This window comes from Silene latifolia, chromosome X (genome assembly GCF_048544455.1).
Source record: "Silene latifolia isolate original U9 population chromosome X, ASM4854445v1, whole genome shotgun sequence".
Taxonomy (NCBI): Eukaryota; Viridiplantae; Streptophyta; class Magnoliopsida; order Caryophyllales; family Caryophyllaceae; genus Silene; species Silene latifolia.
The window spans coordinates 103,268,714-103,293,032 of NC_133537.1; the positions used below are offsets into that span (position 1 = coordinate 103,268,714).

A 24,319-nucleotide genomic window follows, 5' to 3' on the forward strand; every position below is an offset into this window, starting at 1 on the left:
CCTACCCAATATAATTGGGGTTTTTGAGTCCTTGGCCATATCAAGTATGAGGAAGTCAACAGGTATGAAAAACTTGCCAACTTTGACGGGCACATCTTCTAAGATACCTAAAGGTTTCTTTAAACGACGGTCCACCATTTGCACGGTAATATTAGTGCATTTTAAAGCACCCATGTTTAGTTTTTCATAAATAGAATAAGGCATGATGCTTACACTAGCACGTAGGTCGCAAAGGGCCTTATCAATGGTATATGTGCCTATAGTGCAAGGAATAGAATAGCTATCGGGATCCTTAAGTTTCGGGGGAGACTTGTTTTGAAAGAGTGCACTACACTCTTCGGTGAAGGCAATGGTCTCAACCTCATTGAATTATCGCTTCTTTGAGAGGATTTTTTTCATGAATTTAGAATAGAAGAGACTTGGGTAAACAATTCAATAAATGGTACGGTAACTTGTAAATTCTTAACAACTTCCAAAAACCTACGAAACTTACTCTCCTTCTTGTTCTTTGCTAGACGGTGGGGAAATGGCACTTGAATTTCAACAACTTCTTTTGGAGGAGCATCCTCCACATCTTTCTCCTTCTCAACCACAATATGATCATCTGCCTTCTTTGCAACAACGTCACTTTCCTTAGCATTAGGAGAGATCTCTTTCCCAACAAGCACCTCTTCTCTTTCTTTAGGCATAGGGGGCTCATTATCCTTGGTACCAAGCTTACTTTTTTTCTTAAACATTGCCAAGCGGCGAGGAAATAGCACTTGAATCTTAATGGGAGGCTCTTCACTAGCCTTCTTTTTGTCACTTCCCCCAAGCTTGGACTATTTTCTTACCACCTCGTCATCCAAAGTCATGGATGGCTCATCATACCTCTTACCACTCCTTAATTAAATGGCATTAACTGTCTCATGTGGTTGTTCACCTTGGGGTGGTGGTTGACCCGTCTTCCTTTGAGAGCTAGAGGAAGTTAGTTGAGCTATTTTATTCTCTAGCATCTTGATGGCGGTACTGTGTGCTTGATCACTCTTTTGATATTATGCCACCAACTTGGTTTGAGCCTTAACCATTTGCATCACCAAGGCCTCAAGTTTGTTCCCTCCTTGGTTATTTTGTTGGACATTTTGGGGTGGTGGACCTTAGTTTGGTTGGAAACTTTGTTGTAGTGGCCTTTGTTGTTAGTTTTGACTTTGATAGCCCGGTAAGTAATTGTACCTTTGTTGTGGTGGAACAGAGGCATTTTGTTGTTGTTGAGGTTGAGGGTTAAGCACATTGTTGCTTTTATATGATAAGTTCTGGTGAAATTTTGTATACGGGTTATAAGTATATGAAAATGTAACCGGTGGAAATGAACTTCGTCTAAAACTTTGAAAAGCATTTACCTCCTCATAGTAGCTTGGCAATGAGCGGTGTAATGACCCGCACCTCTGCAACCTTTGCAAACAACAATTTGACTAGTAGAGGACACGACATTGAGTTGTTGAAGAGAGGAAACCGCATTTTGAGCCTCCAACTTTTCTTGGAGCAATAAGATTTGAGCTTCCAAAATGGTAGTGTCGGAAGCTTCCTCTTTACCTTTGATTGGTGTACTCTGGTATTTGACATATTGGGCATCATGAATCTCCATGGATTCAATCGTGGCATGAGCAATATCGGTGTCAATTTGATCAAACCGACCATTGTTGGCGGAATCAAGAATTCTTCGGAACTCGGCACAACATCCATTGTAGAATGTTATAGCTAGGAACCAAGCATCAAACCCATGATGTGGGCATTGCCTTTGAAACTACTTGTACCTTTCCCAAGCTTCATATAAGCTCTCTAGAGCTTGTTGACGGAATTCCGTGATTTGGCTCCTCAAAGTTTGAGTTTTCTCCTGTGGAAAAAACTTTTGATAGAAAGCAAGAGCCAACGTTTCCAAATTGGTGATTCTCAAGGCGGTGCGATCAAGGCTATTGATCCATAGTTTTGCCTTGTCTTTCAAAGAGAAAGGGAAAAGTATTTCCCTAATTTGGGCTTGAGCGACTCCTGCTTGTCGAATTATGGAGCAATAGTCACAAAAATTTTTAACATGCAAGTTGGGATCCTCCAAAGGACTTCCCCCAAATTGATTCCTCTCCACAAGGCTAATAAAATTCGGTTTGATCTCGAACTCTGGGGCGGTAATTTGGGTAGTAGTGATACCCGCCAGTAGCATAGCCGCGGTGGGATTGGAATGATCGGAAAGTTTCACCATCTTTTTGATAAGAAATGGTGGTGGTGGTGGAGATTGAAGGAAATGTAGATTCATATACATACTAACATACTCATATATGTCTAAAATAATTTGTCATAAAATTAAAACGGATTTTATGCATGCAAACAATAATAAAATAGAGGAGAAATCATGTCCTTACAATGATGATTTTCGGCTATTAGGGCACAAAAGAGATCACCTTGCTCTTTTGATCTTGAGCTTTCCCTTATGGATGAAGAAGATCTAAGTATAAGATCTCTCCCTAAGCTTTATACCCAAGGCTTTCTTCTTAATTAAATTAATATTACAAATACTAGTATAATATTAATCAAGTAGAAAATTGAACCAAAATATTTTTAACACTTTGAATATTTCGGTTTTTAGAGAGAAAGAGAGGAGGATTTTTATTCTCTCTAAAATTGTATTTTGGATGATAGATGGAATGAATGAATAATACACTACACTTGATATATTATTAGTAAAAATTATAGAAAAAACAATGATGGTTTTTCTTCCCCAAAACCGTGTAAGAGGAGAGCTTTAGGGGAGCCAATGCATGGAAAAATTGTTCTTCACAATGAACAATAGGCTTGCATGGCTAGTGACTAGTGCAATCATCATGCCTTCCACTAATTACAATCAACATATAATTAGCTCAATAACCCTCTAATTTTCGGCCCACTTAATAATATGGATTCCATATTATTTTTGTCAATTGTCAATATGTCACATGTCATATGTGATATAAATTTGTTATGTATTTTAACATATTAAAAATCAACGTATTAATAAAAATACGTCACATACAAAAATCGACTTAGTAATTTTATAATTACTTGTGCCAAAATATTTTACCATTTATAAATTACAACTGATTGTATTTATAACAATTCATTCAATTTAATTGTTACATTAAACAATTATTTCATCCGAGTAATGATACAATTCAATTACTCAGACCGTATCTAATTTAATCACATTTCAATATGATACGTAAATTTTACTTCCAAAATCGTCCGTCAATTTTCAAGTAATTTAATTAACTCGCAACATTATACGATTAATTAAATAATCAATTAAGAGTGTTGCCCTATAGGTATGACCTAGGGGTCAATCGATCACCACCGTCACACGACAAGTAATGTCAAACTCTAGTCACCCAATCATTACCGATATATGTTGACCAGTTGTGAGAACAAAATTACTTCCCAATTGTATTCTATATAATGAGATTTAAACATGTGATCATCATGATCAACAGTCGTGATCGCATTATTGTCGGAGGACACATATTCCAACAATCTCCCACTTGTCCTCGACAAGTTTTTACCAATTCTCTTGTCCTATTACTATCTCCCACTCAATGCAAGGTGTCTTTCAGGTCGTACTTGCAAGTGATCATATCGAGAGTGGTTTCCTCGATCTGGAGAATAACTGTTTGACCGGACTTATCTATCATAGATACTTTCCGAGCGTGGCCACGCATTTCGATTTATTACTCCTCGAGTGGCCCCGAGATATTTTTATAACCCCGACTAGGGGTGGACAATTCCTATCGCACTCATTCCTTCGACTAGCCACAGCCATCATAACCCAAAATATGCCCATTTGACCCCATTTACGAAGGTCGTAGTAACACAAATCAAAGTTAATGAAATGTGCCATCTTAGGTGAATAGCCTTTAGTCAAAAGAATCGACTCATTTTGAATACTATAGTAGCTCTCGCCACGACCAGGCTATATAAATTTGCCAGAACTCTATAAGCGGTCATTAGGCCCGACAAAAAGTTCCTAACAATCTGCCTATGTGATCGACTAGTCATCTCACATGACTCTATGGCACTTGAACTTGCCATCAATCGCATCACACTCTAGTCACTTCGAGACGTCACCCCATATAAGTAACTATGGGCAAAAACAATGTTAATCCATGTTCACTTTAACGGGGTTCAATTGTCTCTACAACCCGTTTGGATATAACAATGTACAAAGTGAGTTAATAATAACTCAAACGACAAATGTCGACATCACACTCGGGTAGTCAATATCATATTACAACCTTGTGATGTATATCATAAGTGTAAACACTTATTGACTGCAATAGAAGTTTAACATCCCATGTGTCCATGTGTTCAAACTTCTTACACTTGCATTTTCCTTCATATTCATGTTCTCTCTCATAGCATGAATCTCACCAAGTACACATCAAGGTTCTTGACCTTGGTTTTGGTTCTTTAACTTGAAAGAACTTTCTTATCGATCATCTCATAACGAACGAATTTGCGATGAATAATACAACTTGTACTGATCAAGTATTCCATCCACACACAATGCACTAGGTATATGTTTTGTAGAATCTTGTAACAATTGACAAGATTATTTAGCTTAGCACTTCTCACAAGTCCAAGCTTTACTAGGAAAGATTGTTTTTGAATAACCTCTTATTCAACCAAGCATCTTTCCAAGACTTCTCATTTCTCTTTCTGGGCTTGAGAGATTTGGGGATTCTCATAAATCCTTACATGTGCTCGGACTTCCTATAATGTGCAACCTCTTATCACATAATAGAACATTCCGACAAACACTGAAATCGCTCATCGGATTCTACTTGAGAATTCATGATGTTTCTATTATGGCTTACCAATCAATCATCATGCTCTTATACATATGATTCATAATTGGACATGTACATGATTATTCTAATGGCGGAAACATTAGTTACTAATAATCATGAGATCAACCGTTTTTAGGTTCAATGAACTACCATGACTGCTAATGGTAATCCCATTTTCATATGAATAACCTATGTATATGTTGATACGATGTGTATCTCTTAATACTAATCCAACATCCCTTGATGTAATTGGATTCATCATAGTCCATTTTCATCCAGAATTGAAAACTCAAAAGCTTCTTTATGAAAGAAGGTATTTGCTCGTCATTCTTTAATGAGTGATGAGTTTTAAACATTCAAGGATGATGGCTCCCACTAAATTCCATGTCTTCACATGAGAATTTCCTAACTCCCACTCAATTCTACACATTTCGAAATTGACTTCTCAATCGAAATTTATCAAGAATTGAAATATAAATTGCATTGCCAAGTTATTAGGATAAAACCATATATGTTCCCATCATATCCTTTCAAAATGCCTATTTTAAAGTGGTCTTATCTTAACCTTACGGAAAGAGATTTTAAATCTCCAACACACTCATGTCATAATGATGTGTAGTAATGTCATTTTCAAATATAAACAATATTTAGAATACATCCTTCGCAAATACCCTTTTGGAAGGAGGTTTAACCATTTCATAGTGAGGTTAAGCATGACATCTGCGTGGTTAAAACTTTGGCCATTGAAGATATCGGTATATCAATCCTTGCAACTCGATCATAACTAGTATGTTACTATGATTCATTTAGGCTCTTAAGTAAATCTCAAGGTTGAAACTATTGGTCAAATGTTTCATAAACTTAGTCAAAAGCTTGTTAAGACTTTACATTAGTCATTTTTTCTTCCAAAACTTTCTTTTGGTCTCCTCGTGTAGTTATCTTGAGAATATTCTTTTATGTTTACTACACTTGGTCTCTTTAGTCCTATAGAACTAACTTGAAACCATAGATCTCATCTATTCGGCATACTATGTAAATAGATACACCTTTATTCAAATCATTTTCTCTTGCATAGATCTTCATTTACACAAGTACACAATTTTATCTTGCCTTGTGTGTTGTGTCCTCATTTTACTCCCACTCTATCTTTAGAATAAATACACTAAACATTCAAAGATAGTATATGAGACACAAATTAATGATGTTGAAGTATAAGGAGAACTATCTCATAGATAGACTAATAGTTATTGTTTTCATATGTGTACTTGGTGATTGACATACCTTTAGGAGAGTTCATAGACTCAGAATCACTTTATAAATGATCATACACAAGCCTTAAGCATGTGGACATATAATGAAACCCGTCATTATAATTGTCTATTAGATCACCTTAAGTGAATAATCTTATGTTTCAAAACGCAAGCATTTTAAAGATGAAATTTAGAACATTAAAAGGATAAATGATAAAACGGGTGACTTGGGTTGCAAACCAAGTCACCATCATCCAAAATACAACTCATTATCCAAAATACTTTTCCATGTCGAACACGGAAATTTAAAGTTCTAAAATCCAAAACATTACTTAAAATAAGACAATGAAAAACAAAGCTCCATAAAAGCTATCCTTAGCTTCTCCATGGTTTCTCATGCTTGTTTTTCTTTTCCCTTGTCTTTGCTTGGTGGAGGCCCTATTTACAATAAAAAGGAGATACATTATCACAACTTTGCATCATAATACCATAGTTGAATTAGAAACATAAAAGAAGGTTAGTCATTTACCTACTGGAGTGATCTTTCCAGCTTTGATATCACCAAGGTATTTGGAACAATTTCTTTTCCAATGTCCCATGCCATTACAATAATGGCATTTATCAAGAGGACCCTTCTTGACTTTGGAGGTGCTAGCTTCACAAGACTTAGCTTTGGTGAATGTGGGAGCTTGCTTTTTACCCTTTCTTCCACTCTTCTTGAACTTCCCCTTACTCTTTGTGCTTATGTTAAGCACATCCTTGGGAGGGTTCACATTTAACCCCGTGTCCCTCTCGGCTTGCACAAGTAACTTGTGCAACTCCTCAAGAGACACATCCTTGTCTTGCATGTTGAAATTCACCCGGAATTGCACATATGCCTTGACTTTGGACAAGGAGTGTAGAATCCTATCTACGATGAGTTCTTTGGGGATTTCAACCTTTTGAATTTTCAAGGTCTCGACAAGCTCCATGAGTTTGAGCACATGAGGGCTAACCTTTTGGCCCTCTTTGAAGTCGAGATCAAAGAATGCCGCGGCCGCCTCATATTGGACAATCCGCGGAGTTTGTGAAAACATGGTCACAAGTTTGGAGTAAATCTCATTAGCATTGCCCATTTTGAAGGCTCTCCTTTGGAGGTCCGCCTCCATCGCAAATATTAAGACATTTTTCATTGCGGCGGACTCCTTTTGGTAAGCCTCATATGCTTCCCTAGTGGCCGCGGTGGACCTAGTGGAGGGTTCGGGTGGAGAGGCCTCGGTAAGGTAACGAAGCTTGTCGTCACCTTCGGCGGCTAATTTGAGTTGGGCATCCCATTCGGAGAAATTTGACCCATTCTTTTCAAGTTTACATCGATCCATAAAGGATCGAAGCCAAGACGAACTAGCGAGTGGTGTAGCATTAGGAGTTGGTGTTGATGTTGCCATTTGTTATGAAAAAGAAGTGGTCTACAAAACAAAATATAAGGAGTAAAACAAATGTCGTTTTAATAATACTCGTAAAAATGTATGATTTAAACAAGTTTTAGGCATTTTTCTAGTGACCTCTACCCAACTAGATAAATGATTCCAAGACCCAAATTCATATCGACTTAGGCACGGGGTAGCCGATGAAACCTTTATCAATATAACTCGGTGGATTAACTTTTAATCGATTCTACTTTTAGAACTCTTGGTCGATAAAATTACTCTAATATTTATCTATAGCCCAAAACACATCAACAAGGGCACGGGGTAGCCGATGAAACCCTTATCGATTACTTTTGTTGAGTTCAATCCAAATTTCGAATAAATGTGTCCATTATCCAAACCCACATTAACTTAGGCACGGGGTAGCCGATGAAACCCTCATCAACATGAATTCGGTGGATTAGACATTTATCACCCACTTCCCCTACGTAACAAGGTTTGTACCCCGGGGTAGCCGAGTGCACTCCCTCGCGAAATAGGTTTTCATGGTTTCTACTATTCGGTAAGGCTATGTCTCAATTAATTGTTTTAGCGAGAGGTCATGTCAATTTATTATCTATCACGTTTTAAGTGAACCAAAGCGGTGAACTACGATAATTCTAATTGACACGGTCGATAAACTCGATAAAAAGACAATGCATGTTTAGTTATGGCGATTTAGCGATGCATGTGACATAAAATAAAATGCAAGCATAAAGATAAATAAATCCTAGTATGGCCTTTCCTAAAATAGAAAAACTATTTAACTATTACATATTCGGAAACCAACTCCATTGGTCCCTTGAACTTCGGTTGTGGCACGCATCTCGAGGTAACACCGTCTTTATGTATCGCCATTCTTGAAGAAATCCGTCTTTGGGAACTCCGGAATGAATAAAATTACACAATAAATTACATAATTTCCTATTATACATTTGTAACTAAAATAAAATAAATCTATTAAATTACAAAACGGTGATACGAGATCACAATAAAAATTACAACCGAATCGATATTCCCATACATTTCGGGAAATACCAATTAAAATCTAAGGCCATACTAAGTAAAATTACATAATTCAAAAATTACATTAATTAAAATTATGACAATCATAAAGAAAATGCAGCATTATAATATGTATGAACATGCTCAATTTTTATGCTAAATCGCCTTTTAATTAGCCAATATCGTATATTACTCGGTTTTTACGGATTTGCGTGATTTCAACATTTTATAATCACAAAAATACATAAACTCATATTTATGCATAAGTTAATTACCCTAACCTCTTAGGACTCAAAATAAGCTATTAAACTTCAAATAAATCACAAAATTTCAAATAAATTCAAAATTTGAAATTTAAACTCATGAACATTCTGGAAAAAATTCCATGACACTCATAATGTTCAAAATCTTAGGTTAAAAAATTTCGAAAATTTTCCGGAAAAACAATGTTGCGGTTTATCGATTTTTAATAAAATAATCATAAAAACATGGAAAAATTATATTCATTAACTTTTCAATTTTTGATCTGAAAAATATAATAAAATGCAACATTAGACGTTTTTCCTAAGTCATAGATTATGTTTTATTAATTTTCAACTAATAATGTCACTATTTATGCTATTTTTCTTCAAAAATCCATAAATCATGCAAAAAGACTTCTTTATAGCCAATTATTTTACACACATCTTGTAAAATTGCATGTGACAACATATTAATTTTCTATGACCAGATTCGAAATTTAACTCATATTAACCTATTTTTCACTTAAATCCGAATTTAATAATGAGAAATTCATTTTTCGAGCATAACAAGTCCAAAAATTATGAAAATTTAGAGGTTATCTCAAAATAATATATATGACAACATATCCAAAAATCAACTTAAAATTCGAAGTATAGCTAATTTTAGACCAAAAAATGACATTTTTACTCATAAAATCACATTTAAATGCCATTATTGTAAAATATGAACAATAAAAATCCGAAAAATTAACCAAAATATCCTAAAACATTTTAGGACCAGAAATATTAACATGCATGTAATAATTTCGTGATATATCATAATAACACAAATTTTACAAGTTTTATTTGTTATTCTTATAACTCGGAAAAACTTTTAACCAATTTGCATGCAAACAACCGTGGCTCTTGATACCGATTGAAGGAAATGTAGATTCATATACATACTAACATACTCATATATGTCTAAAATAATTTGTCATAAAATTAAAACGGATTTTATGCATGCAAACAATTATAAAATAAAGGAGAAATCATGTCCTTACAATGATGATTTTCGGCTATTAGGGCACAAAAGAGATCACCTTTCTCTTTTGATCTTGAGCTTTCTCTTATGGATGAACAAGATCTAAGTATAAGATCTCTCCCTAAGCTTTATACCCAAGGCTTTCTTCTTAATTAAATTAATATTACAAATACTAGTATAATATTAATCAAGTAGAAAATTGAACCAAAATATTTTTAACACTTTGAATATTTCGGTTTTTAGAGAGAAAGAGAGGAGGATTTTTATTCTCTCTAAAATTGTATTTTGGATGATAGATGGAATGAATGAATAATACACTACACTTGGTATATTATTAGGTAAAAATTATAGAAAAAACAATGATGGTTTTTCTTCCCCAAAACCGTGTAAGAGGAGAGCTTTAGGGGAGCCAATGCATGGAAAAATTGTTCTTCACAATGAACAATAGGCTTGCATGGCTAGTGACTAGTGCAATCATCATGCCTTCCACTAATTACAATCAACATATAATTAGCTCAATAACCCTCTAATTTTCGGCCCACTTAATAATATGGATTCCATATTATTTTTGTCAATTGTCAATATGTCACATGTCATATGTGATATAAATTTGTTATGTATTTTTAACATATTAAAAATCAACGTATTAATAAAAATACGTCACATACAAAAATCGACTTAGTAATTTTATAATTACTTGTGCCAAAATATTTTACCATTTATAAATTACAACTGATTGTATTTATAACAATTCATTCAATTTAATTGTTACATTAAACAATTATTTCATCCGAGTAATGATACAATTCAATTACTCAGACCGTATCTTATTTAATCACATTTCAATATGATACGTAAATTTTACTTCCAAAATCGTCCGTCAATTTTCAAGTAATTTAATTAACTCGCAACATTATACGATTAATTAAATAATCAATTAAGAGCGTTGCCCTATAGGTATGACCTAGGGGTCAATGATCACCACCGTCACACGAAGTAATGTCAAACTCTAGTCAGCCAATCATTACCGATATATGTTGACCAGTTGACAGTAACAAAATTACTTCCCAATTGTATTCTATATAATGAGATTTAAACATGTGATCATCATGATCAACAGTCGTGATTGCATTATTGTCGGAGGACACATATTCCAACAGAGATGAACTAGAAACTTCCTCCTCTTCAAAAGCTTGAAGATCGTCTAAATAAGACTTTCTTGCACTTTCAATTTGCACGGGAGAAGCGGCCTCTTTAATTTCTTTCAAAAAACACCGTCTTCTACGCAAGGTTTTCTCGGGCTCGGAATCAGGTGAAAACAATTTTCCAATGCGAGAAGACCTGGGCATAGGACAACAATCTCAAAAAATTTGAAAGCAACAGTCTCAAGGTACAAGTGTTCCTCAAGACAAAAGAAAACAAGATAGAAATCAACAACTCTAAACACAATAAAACCGTGCTCCCCGGCAACGACGCCAAAATTTGATAAGCTTGTCGTATACCTAATCAAGGATAAAAATTCCCTAGACAAAATTGAATGTAGTACAAGGGGTCAAACATAAGGAGACAGGAATTGCATTATGAAATGCTATGAATAGAATTCTATCAAGGTCGATTACGATTGGTTGTTTTATTGGTTTCAATACTTGTAAATAAAATGATGTAAATATATATGATAAAAGTGTCTAGGGGAGTCGGGTCACACATGCAATTGTATATAGATGTTCATGTTAAACTCGGAATAAATAACATTGTTAATTGTTTAGGTGTTATGACAACTACCTCTCGGCCTTATTGTCAACCACAGGTCGGGTCCTAGAGAACTCTCGTTATGACTAGGTCGTCCTACTAACACATGCTTAGTCTAATTCGATTTCGTGCCTCTCGACTTATAGAATGAATTAACAAACTTAATCAGTGATTATGGCCACTGAACAAAGATTAATCAAAACGATGCAAACATGTGATAGAAACAATTAAACGATATTACATCATCCTAATTCAACATTTACAAATAGTAATAATGCATCGCTTCCCTATTCCCTAGACATACGAATCTACTCACTAGTGATGGAAATAAAACTAATGTTGTAATAATTAATAAACATGATTATAGTGGAAATATAACTAAATAAAATTATAAGAATTATTAATAAAGTAAATAGTAATAACATATGAATTAGGAAAATGACAAAGATGAGAAATGTAATATGAAATGCTAATGATAAACTAGTGATGATAACTTGATAATAAAATGTAATATCAAACTAATATTGTAATGCTAATAACAATGAGGAAAACTATGAAATAACTATAATGAAGAATGCATTAACAAAATAAACAAGAATCGAAATTACTGTAACAAAAAAACTTGCAACTTGAATAAGAATAACCTGAATAACAAACCCAAATGACTTAGAATGGAAAGATTGTATTATAAAGAACCAAATGTTTAACAAAATGTAGATTGTTTAACAAAAGAAATGCTTAACCAAATGTAAACTATTGAAAACTAGAGAGAATTTGTGCTTAAGGCTATATGAAATGTGTAAGAGAGTGTAAAAAAATATCCTACAATGATGGATTAAGGCCCCTATTTATAGTAAAATAGGGGCATAACGTTAAATCCATAAAGCAACCTAGCCCCGATCGGGGCCTAGCCACCCCGATCGGGGTCGTGACTTTTCCAATTTATTGCTTTAATTCCTCATTGATCATCACAGGGTATCCTATTCTCCGTCATTATGCTCCTTTATCACCCGGTTAATTGCATCATTTTGGCATCCTAAGCTTCCCAATTGACTTGGTCTTTGGACCTTTTTTTGGACGTGACATTCATTTCTTCACTTACACATCAACCCAAGCTCCATGCTTCTTGCTCGGGCTTGGAAATTACCAAAACACCCTTCCGCGGTCATGCTCAGTCATGTTAGCCTCGTGACCTCGTGCGCTTGCTACTTTGATGGGAAAAACACTACAAGGAAAACGCGGGAAACTGACGGAATTTTTCCGTCAAGAATGCGGTTTTTCCGTCAGGAATTGCCATTCCTAACGGAAAATACGTCAGTACCGCGCGTTACTACGATTGGTAACTAAAAATACGGTCCTGACGGAATATCCGTCAGTACTTCAGTTTACTGACGGACTCCTGGCGGCTTATCCGTCATACACTCAGACGGTGCTACTGACGGATTAGCCGTCAGGAATGACTAGTACTGATGGTTTTTCCGTGAGCAGTTTCAGTAGTGATGGGCCCAAGAAAAATTTTAAATTTGCTGCATCTGACGGAAAAACTGTCACTATTGTTATATTCGTGACGGAATTTCCGTCAGTATTCCCAGGCGTCACGGAAAAACGCTCTCTATTCCCAGACGTCACTGACGGAAATTCCGTCAGTAGTGGCCACAATACTGACGGAAGTTCCATCAGGTGTGCTTTTAGCAACTGCTAGAAATATCTGTTTCTGTCCAGCCACAATGGTAATTTTTGCATCGTTTTAAATTTGCGTATACAAGCAACCTTCAGTACACAATATACAATCTATCGTCGACCGCCAGGCGGGAATCCATTTTAATGTCGACCGCAAGTGCGGGAATCAATAGTAGCTAACAAAAAAAAGAAAGAAAATGGAACGCGATTGGAAAAACAAGGTTATTTACATATAAAGTTTCTCAAATTTACAAATGTCTTACTGGTTTATTATAATTTAGCAAAGTCGGAGTTTTATACAAACTAAGGCAACCTAAATTAGCTAAAGGATCAACGGACCACTACCTACAAACTAAGGCAAGCTCAATGACCTAAATGCTGAACGGTACTACCTCGAAACTCATGCCCATCGTCTGCAAAGTCGTCTCTACGATGTGGGGTAGGAAAATAGCATATGTTTGGGGCTTGAGATGCCTGCATCTCAGCCCAAGCCTTTCGCATAGCTGCCACCTGTTCCTGAGTTTGGCGAACTTGCTCTTCTAAAGCTAGTCGAGCGGATCACTCAGTGTTCAATTGGGTGGCAATTTCAGTAACCATGGTAGGGCCATAAGAGGTAGATCGTCTAGCAGCTATTTTCTTATTTGGAGGTTCATACCACACTTCGGCTCCCTTCTCTCCGGTCCCAAATACCCTCGATTTCTTATCGAAGCCCTTGACAGCGTTGAAGTACGACCGGTACTCATCTGGAGCCTGTCCATCTGGTTGTGGTTGACTCATCTCCTCGTTGTAAGCAGCCTGAAAAGCACAACAAAACCGTTGTAAATTATATATAGAATAAAATTAAATACAATTGATATTATCGTTCTTTCGATAAAAATAAACATTAAATTGATTACAAAAACTTACGTCCACCACAACAGCTCGAGGATTAACAAACTCGCCTTTCTTGTTTTTCTTTGTCTTCAGAAACAACTTGTACGGAGTGGCCTCTGCACCCTAAAAGAAGCATGAAAACAAGTAAAATCAAGTATATTCGCCAATCATTTATATTAACCAATTTGTGAAAGCAATAAATAAAATACTTACCAATTTCCTAAAAGCATCGGAGCAACTCTTCCGACCAAGAGTATAGGTGCCTAATTCTTTCCCGTCTTTCACTACTACAAAACTCGTTATGGACATCAGTTAGTGGACATCTGATTTTTTAGGAAACGTATGTAAAAATTATACACATCAGTTGTTTGCAAAAAACTGATGTATTTATAATTATATGTACATCGGTTTTTTTACGAAACCTATATCCATGATTTCTGACTTTAATAAACATGTGACTTTATAAAACCCATGTCTATATAATATTCAATTACATCATATCTACATCTAAACCGATGTGCATCCACAGTGAAAATTAGAGTGCAAAAAAAAAGCCTCTACACATTCCACCGATCAGTATATCATATAATTATAATATTAACCCTAACACTCCCTCACTTCATCATCTTTCTCATTTCATCTAGCAAACTAAAACCAAACACCCATAACCTACGATTACTACTCACCATATCACCAGGCGATCGTCAACCACTAGGCCGCTTGTCGGCAACATCATCGGTTACCCCTCACCATTATTAGGTATTTTTCTTTTTGCTAATGGCTTAATTTATGGTTAATTTGATTATTGTACTGAAATTTGTCATTTTATTTGATCTGTTTCTAGTTTTGATATGTTATTATGTCACTATTCTCTCTCCCAGCGACCACCGACGTTCATCTCTGGCGTCGCTCCTTTCGTTTTTTAACGGGTTGTTTTCTTTTCCATCCCTTTTTTAACTTTGTTTGTTGATTCTGTTGCTGATCTGAATTAATTATTAGTATAGTTAATGTTATCAGTGCTTAATTCTTTGATCGTGATATAAAATGGTTGAATTATTGGGAAAGTGAAACCCTAATTTTTATATATTTTGAGTTTTTATTTAGGGTGAACCGTATGTTGATAAAGTTATGCAATTAACTGTTTTTGTGGTGCTTTCTTGGGATAGATTTATTGAGAACGACATAGTGGTTATGCACAATGGCTAATCTAGAGGCAGATCTTTTGACAGTATGTGACCTTAATTTCGAGCTGCTTGAGTTTTATAAGAATCGGAAGACTAATTTGCTGGCCCTGTGGAAAGTTCTCAAATATCTGGTAGGAGCTTATGATCTGATGCAGCAATATCATCGTTCTGATAAAGCTCAAGTATGATTCTGAGTACTGTTGTATTGTTTTCTTGAAAATATATTGAGTTGGAGGCTTGCAGTAGCATTCAAGCTGTTGTTCCGACTCTAAGTAAACACCTAGTATATGCTACTTTTTCAAAATTTGCTGAAGCTCGAGGTCCGATTTTATATCGAATACAATGCTGCACTCGTGTGAAGCCGGATGACGTATACATAAATGATATTAAGTGGTAAATTCAATTTAATATCGCAATGCAATTCTGTAACACCCCAAGAGATGATTGAAAGTAATTTGTCCCTGTTGGAGTTAGTGTCCTCCACAATAGTGCGTTTACATAATAAATCTCATTAAAGGAATATCATCGGATATTTTATTATTTGATCCTTGTCAGTTGATTAACGTAAATCGATAACAGTTGGCTGTCTAGAGTTTGACGTTATTGTCGTGAGACGGCGGTGATCAACTGACCCCTTTCGGTCACACCTAAAGGAACGAACCCCAATTGACAACTAATTAATTGTATGGGATACAATTTATTTAGTCCCTTGATTTATAGACTAAAAGGTTAGTCGATTATTTTTAGAGAGATTTTGAGTTGCGAACTCGAGGAGCGGCAGTTATTATTTAATTACGCGACAATTAAATAATAAATTTTATGAGACGGGTTTTAGTTAATTAATTGTTAATTCACCAAAATTGTACTAATTGATTAATGTGATTAATATTAGTACATAAATAATATGTGTAGTGGTACACGTATATTTACGGAGTGATTTGGACGAATTTATTATTGAAGTATTTAAACATGAAACGAAGTTTAAAATAAAATTACACGTGTTTGTGCGACAAATATAAGAACCAACATGGACCCGTAAATGGGCAAGTGGACTATGTAAAATAGAGTTGTCGATGATTAGGAACATAATCATTTCACCTTACTTTATAGTCTTCCATAAGTTATCTTATAATGATTTTGCATGTGATATAAGATTGATTAAAAAAATAAGAAATTCACTCCTACACACTACCTCCTACCACCCTCCACTTTCCCCTCCTATATACTCCATCTTATGTTCATTTCTACACTACATCATTTTGTATGTTTTGCATGTGAACAAAAATCTATCATCTCTCTAAAATTATTATTCATCTTTACTAAGAAGTTAGTAATCAATTTTTATTACTAAGAAATGTTAGTAATATTACAAATAATATCAAGGGTATAATTTTAACAAGTTTCTAGTAAAATACTTGTTAGTTTTGGGTTAAGTTCTTGGGTGCATCTTGAAGGAGATCTTCTCTTTGAAGATTTGTGAGGAGGATCATCCATTTATTATGAGCTCAAGAACAAACTAGTAAGGTGAACTAGTTTGTGCCCTTTTTACCATAAAATCAATGTAAGGAAATTGTTTTTCCTTAAACTTTCCTTTTATGCTTTTATATTTGCATGCATGTTACATAGATCACCTAAATGATAAATTATGAGATAATTTAATTTTTGTTAGAGAATCTAATATGGATCTATGATCTTTTAAGTGGTATCAGAGCTTAGGCTTGTAATTTGCATGTTGATTTTAAGCATTTTAATGAATTATGAGATAATTTATAAAAACTCAAAAATTGTGTTAGATGAAGTTTTAGCACGAAATTTTTGGGGCATACATACCTACTGATCTTAAAAGGTTTGTGGTTAAGTTTGGTGATTTTTGAAGTTATTTTGCTATTTTTAATGATTTTTGGTAGAAAACCGAGTCAAAATGTCGTATTTTAGTTAAAAAATTGACTAAAATTAGTTAAAGTTGATTCGGTGCATGGATTTTTTATGGTATTTCATGCATGTTTTCTACTGATTGTATGCAAAAAGTTGAAGGTTGGTTCAAATTTTTTGCATGTTTATATATTTTATGAGATAAAAGTCGATAAAAGTCAAATTAATTAATCATAATTCCGAAACAATTGATTCTGCCCTTGGTAAATTTATGTACATTTAAAAATATTTTTTAAATGTTAAAAGTGAATTTTAAAATGTGTTTTCACCTTATTTTGATGTTTATTTGTTTTAGTGTTTAAAAACCGATAAATTTCGATCTTTTTCTTCATAAATTTTATCCGAATTTTTGGGGCAATTTTTCTGACATTTTGGTGTTCTTGGGAGTGTTCCAGAATACTAAAATTTTTTTTTTCAATTTTTTGGGTAATTTTTTAGTTATTTTGGATTTTTACTTAAATATTATGATTTTACCGATTAAATTAGCAAAATATCACCAAATCAAACTAATTATTTATCATAAAATTAGTGAGGACTAATTTTGAGGTTCAAAACAGTTTGGATAATTGTTGGACTTAAATGAGATTTAAGAGTTGATTATTGATTTTTACATGTTAAACATCGATTAAATCCACAAAAACCGAGATGAATACCAACGATTGAGAGATAGAGCGATTTTGGCATGTTTTTACTGCATTTTAAGCATATTTATTTAAGTTGAATGAATGTGTAATACCCCGTATTTTATTATCGATTGAGCGAGATATTATTATTTAGTAGTATCGTAAAAGTAATTAAATCATGTTATTATAGTAATGGTAAAAGCGTAAAGGTAATTAATTGATTCATATTGTAAGATGAGTCGGGTTTATAGTTTTAGGTGGCATTTTGGGTCAAGATGTTATAACCCATACCACTTACCCATTTACCATTTTACCACTCACCAAAACCCTAAAACCAAACCCTAAATCAACCTTAAAACCTAATCCCCTCCCTACCGTCATTTTTACACATCATCATCATCAAACCTCTTTTTCTCCACGCCGTAAGCCTCAATTGCAGTCAACGAGCGCACGCCGGTGAGTGTGGAGGGAGTAGGGTCTGCCGTGAGTCTAGGGAAGCTGTTGCTAGTGGACGAGGGTGGTCGTACTTCCGCTTAGGAATAGCGCGGATCGACGACGGCCGTCGTACGTAAGGTCCCCTGTTTTCATTTCTGTCACGCTAGTTTGATCTGGGTTGTACGTCGTTTAGGGACTGTTATAGCAGTCGTCGGGGTGAGGGATGTGTTGCTGGTTGTGAGTCGAGTCGTGTGGTGGTAGGTTGAGTGGTTTGTAAATTGTTGGTGGTTGCGGTGGTGGCGATCCGGCGCGGGGTTGATATGGGTGGTTCTGTTTCATTTCAGACATAGGATAATGGGGTGGCACCACCGTGGACTCGGGGGAGGTCGAATCGGTGGTGCCACGTGTATCAGAGTCGCCGTTCGACGGTGGTGTCAAGGGTGGTGGTTAGGCGAGGTGGCAGGGATGTGTCGTGGTGGCAGACGAGTCAGAAATGGGCCTGTTGTGGCGTTTTGTGGCGGCAGAGTTGCAGATAGGGGGTGTTGGTGGTGGTGGTTCTGACCACCGGCGTGGGTCGACCACGTTGGTGGTGGTTGGAGGTGACCAGGCGGACACAGTGTCGAGCCTGGTGGTCGGCGTGTGGTGGTGGTTGTTGGAGGGAGTTGTGTCGGGTTGAAGGGGGTGCGTTTGTGTGTCGGGTTGAGTTTATTGTTTTTGGGTATTTTTGTTACGGTTTCTATTTTTAGAAAGTCGGAAAATATGTACATTATTATTATTTCTATTATTAGTTTTAGTTATTAAGTCGATATTAAGTAGCGATGACGGAATCATATATTTAGGCTTTGAGTCGGGATTCTATTTCGGGAAGGTTACTATTTTTAGTAACCTGCTATTTTTAGTAAGTTGCTATTTTTGGAAACTTCCCATTTTAGGAAACTTTCTATTTTGGGTAACTTACATTTTTAGTAACTTCTAATTTGGGAAAGTTTCTACTTATAGTGACTCTTGAGTATGGGAACGAGAATAGTTAAGTGAATTAATTATGTTATGTATATGTTTAGGTGGCGAGTTTTGGGTGGAGTACTTTCGATGCAGTTAGCTTATTACCGCTATTTGAGGTAGGGAATACACTGGACTTGATATAGTACTATGTGATTTGGATTGATTGAATCGGTGATTTACATGTTATAATATGATTGTCTGATTTAATTCCGTTAAGTATTATCGTTGAACTGTTTTAATATATTATTGCATCGGAGTTGGTGGAGGTGGAGGTGAGTATGGTGTGGTGATAAGGCCCAGGCGGGTTCTGCAGGACTTGCCCTGGTGTCCTCGGTAACGTCTTTGGCAGATCGGCTACGGTCGATGTATAGTCTCTCGGGGATCGGTATGGGCATTTTGGGTTGTCCGGGTTATGAGTTGTGATGGCGGTGGTGGTGATGGAGGAGCATGTGTATTATGTTCTTTGTTTTATTGTATTACCTACTCGGCTTCGCGATCGACCACAATGTATTCGTGTACGCCTGTGATGATCTAATTATTGGTGAGTAGATTGAGTATTTTAGACCGATGGGAGTGGCGGGAAGAGAGCTTGGATGTCGACTTAGTGCCTAACCCACCTTAGTCTTATTAGTAGTTTTATCGGACTTTATCTTTTGGTCGTATTTTGAGACTTTGTTTTATTTCCAATTGTAATCTCACTATAAACATTTTAATAAAAATCATGTGTTTTCCCTTTGTTATCTCTTGCCTCGGGTTTAGAGATGGTAACACTTTCATTTATCCGAGGAGTCCTAGTTCAGGCCCTTAAATAAATGGGGGTGTTACAAAGTGGTATCAGAGCGAACGATCCTCAGGCCTAAACCAATGAATCTAATGAATTTAGGAAGAGTCAAATAAAATGAACCCCCGGGATAGAACTGTTAGGAGCACACTAAAGGTAAGGGATGAGTTAGGGGCCCCCTCACACCGAACCATTGGCCCTCTCAGCTTGACCCGGGTACCTTGAGATCATATGAGAGAAAAGGGTAGAGTAGGAAAGTTGTATGATATTGAACATGAAAGACTATTCTATGATATGAGAAATTAGGCAAGGTGATATGCTGTTAGTATGAGTACACATGTGTTTGTTTGTGATTCGGAGGTAAGAATTGGCATGATAATGAAGTAAGATATATATATGATGCTTAAGATTTTAAGATGGATGTTATGTCTAGTGATATGCGGTTATGTGATCCCTGAACCATGTTAGCTAGATATGTAGGGTAGGAGATGATTAGAATTGACTAGAGTAGCCGATGTAATTCTAGTGTTGCAGGGAACATTACTAACTCTCCTAAATTTTTATAGACATGCCTCCGAAAAGGGATACCGCTGCTAATGACACCCAAGCGGAGTTGAATAGGCTCGAGTGAGAATGAGGCCCTAAAGGCCAAACGAGTGGATCCGGAAAGATGAGCACCATTGTGGCAAGGCATAACCCCACAATATTCACTGGAGAGGGGAACCTCAATTCTTTGGGGGAATGGTGTAGAGAATTCACCAATCTGTTTGGTGATAGCATGTCCGGAAGAGCGGTGGATCAAGCTTCGCCCACTATCTTAGGGCCCACTGGAGGTGGTAGTGGACCAGGAATAAGGTGGAGATACGACATGTTGCTAGGGATCTTGAGACGGGACATGTGTCTTGGTTGGAATTCCAAGAGCTTCTGAAGAATGAGTTCATGCCCGAGTTCCAAAAAGCCAAGCTACGGGAGGAGTTTGACACTTTCAAGATGTGAAGACATGACGGTGGAGGCTTATCATCGGAAATTTCGACAGTTATCCTCATACATTGATGACTTTGGGCAGAATGAGGCTATCTTTGGGTATGAGGTTTGAGCGGGGACTCACTATGGACATCAAGAAGAGGCTCACAGCAGCTCCACCCACCACGATTCGGGACATTTACTTGAGGGAGTCTGGTGTCTTGAGAGGCTCTCGGAATAGATCAAGGCGATAAGAAAGGCAAGGCCGAGAAAAGGAAGCTGGAGACCACGAGCGATAATCTGGGGCAAAGAAGCGAGTTTGGGCGGATATGGTGGGTACTCCACTAACAAAGTGCCCAGGGGGTATGAGAGCTCGAGTGGAGGCGGCTTCGGGGGCACCGGCGGGGAGGTAGCTGCGGGGATTACTTGTTTTGGGCCGGAAAGACAGGACACAAGAGGTTTGAATGCCGATCATCCGGGGTGAATCGGTCCCGGTGGATACAGGGCACCTATGTCCGGGTTCAATGGCTCTTGTTCGGTGGGGTCTGGGTAAACAGTTATCGCACACCTATGTCGGCTATGGGGGAGGTGCGAGGTCCGGAGCTAGTAATGCGATTACCGGGAAGCTACAACAACTACGGAACCGTAACCAAGCAGAGTCGGCAGAGTGGGAGTACCAACTTTCGAGAGGATCGCAAATAAGGGGAACAAACAACTGGAGCGGCTTCTTCAAGTCGAGTGGGGCTAAGTCCGGTGGCAAGCTCTTTGCCATGGGCAAGGAGGCGACTAAGAATGACGCTCATGTGGTGATTGGTACATTTCTGTTAACTCTAAACCCACCTTTGTGTTGTTTGATTCCGGAGCTACACATTCCTTTATATCCGCGGAACATGCTAGAGTCTTGAACCTTAAGTCATATGATAGAATTGTTGATTCGGTAGTTGTACCTTCGGGGGAGTCGGTGTCTTGTGATAGAGTCTACACTGGGTACCAATCCAGATCGGAGAGGTTGTGTTTCTTTGTGACCTTATAGAGTTTCCATTGGGGGTTTTGAGGTGATTACGGGGATGGACTAGTTAGGGAAATACAAAGCTTTTATCGATTGCTATCAGAAGAAAATCTCATTGAGGGGACCTAAGGGAGCTAGGGTGTCTTATAAGGGGTATGTGGTCAAGCCAAGAGTCAAATTCATATCTGTTAACACCCTAAAGTCGAGTCTGAGGAAAGGGGATCAGTTGTTCTTGTGTCAGATGTGGGATAGTGAGTCGGAGACTCCTAAGGTGTCTGAGATTCCAGTGGTGAGGGAGTTCGAGAGAGTATTTCCGGAGGACATTCCAGGGTTACCACCGAGAAGAGAAGTGGACTTTTCCATTGTTCTAAAGCCGGGCACATGGCCGATTTCTAAACCACCTTACCGTATGGGACCAAAGGAGATGGAGGAATTGAAGAAGTAGTTGGATGAGCTAGCAGAGAAAGGTGACATACGGCCTAGTGTTTCACCTTGGGGAGCACCAGTGTTGTTTGTCAAGAAGAAAGATGGAAGCTTGAGACTTTGCGTGGATTACCGTGAGTTGAACAATGTGACCATCAAGAACCGTTATCCTTTGCCAAGGATCGATGATTTGTTCGATCAATTAAGTGGAGCCGAAGTTTTCTCTAAGATCGATCTGAGGTCGGGTTATCACCAGTTGAGGACTAAGAACGAAGATATACCTAAGACCGCTTTCAGAACCAGGTATGGGCACTATGAGTTCGTGGTCATGCCATTCGGGTTGACTAATGCGCCGGCGATGTTCATGGACTTGATGAATCGAGTGTTTGGTCCTTACCCGGACAAGTTCGTGGTTGTGTTCATCGATGATATCCTGGTGTACTCCAAGAACGAGGAAGAACATGAGGAACATTTGAGGTTAGTATTGAAAACCTTGGAGGAGAACCAGCTATATGCCAAGCTGAGCAAGTGCGAGTTCTGGTTGAAGAAAGTTGCTTTTCTGGGGCATGTGATTTCCAAGGAAGGGGTGTCGGTTGATCCTAGTAAGATTGAGACCGTGACAAGATGGCAGAGTCCTAAGAATGTGGGTGAGATCTGAAGCTTCTTGGGGTTAGCAGGTTATTATCGAAGATTTGTCAAGGACTTCTCAAAGATCGCAAAGCCATTGACGTCATTGATGCGGAAGGAGAACAGGTTTGTTTGGGATGAGAGTTGTGAGGAGGCGTTTCTAACCCTCAAAGAACGTCTCACTACAGCTCCTATTATTGCAATACCAGATGGGAATGATAATTTCGAGGTGTATACTGATGCTTCCAAGAAGGGTCTGGGGTGCGTATTGATGCAGAACGGGAAGGTAATCGCTTACGCTTCTCGACAACTGAAGACCTATGAGGAGAATTACCCTACTCATGATCTAGAGTTGGGGGCAGTGGTGTTTGCGCTTAAACTATGGCGACATTATCTTTATGGTGCTACCTTCAAAGTGTTTTCCTATCACAAGAGCTTAAAATACATTTACACACAAAAGGAGTTGAACATGAGACAGAGGAGATGGATCGAATTGATTGGCGATTATGACATGGAGAAACTTTATCATGAGGGGAAGGAGAATGTCGTAGCTGATGCTTTGAGCAGGAAATCCATCCATGCTTTGAGCAGTGCCAGATCTAGGGTGAGGATGCATAATGAGCTACGAGAGATGGGAATCCACATGATCCGGAAGGGAGAGACTCTTGGGGACTTGACCGTTGAGCCGGAGTTATATGAGGAGATCCGAGAGTTACAGGAAGTCGATGCTAGAATTCAGAAGCGGCGCAGCGCAGTAGAACAGGCAGAAGCTGGGGTTGATTCCGAGTTTGGTATCCATACTGATGGTAGTCTGAGGTTTGGAGGACGGTGGTGTGTTCGGATAATGAGGAGTCAAGAGGAAGATTCTTACCGAGGCACATGCTACACCATACTCAATTCATCCCGGGGGAGATAAGCTGTACAAGGACCTCAAGAAGACTTTTTGGTGGCCGAATATGAAGAGGGAAGTTCTTTGAGTTCGTAGCTCGATGCTTGACGTGCCGAGAGTGAAGGGTGAACATAAGAGACCGCAAGGGAAGGTTCAACCATTAGATGTGCCAGAGTGGAAGTGGGAGAGTATTTCCATGGATTTCATTGTTGGGTTGCCTCGAACTCAGAGAGGTAACAATATGATTTGGGTGATCGTGGATAGGCTAACCAAGTCGGCTCACTTTATTCCCATGAAGGATACTTGGAGTAAAGCTGAGTTGGCCAAGGCTTATGT

General features: G+C 37.5%; 1 long non-coding RNA gene and 1 other non-coding gene across 2 annotated transcripts; both read left to right on the forward strand.

Moving 5' to 3' along the window:
* The first annotated feature begins 1,754 nt into the window (after positions 1–1,754).
* On the forward strand, positions 1,755–1,861 carry LOC141624790 (small nucleolar RNA R71). Its single transcript, XR_012534595.1, has one exon. It is a non-coding gene; the product is annotated as a small nucleolar RNA R71 (small nucleolar RNA).
* A 12,778-nt stretch (positions 1,862–14,639) lies between these two features.
* LOC141621523 (uncharacterized) lies at positions 14,640–15,819 on the forward strand. The gene is made up of 2 exons (XR_012532412.1): positions 14,640–14,874; positions 14,960–15,819. It is a non-coding gene; the product is annotated as an uncharacterized LOC141621523 (long non-coding RNA).
* Positions 15,820–24,319: the final 8,500 nt, after the last annotated feature.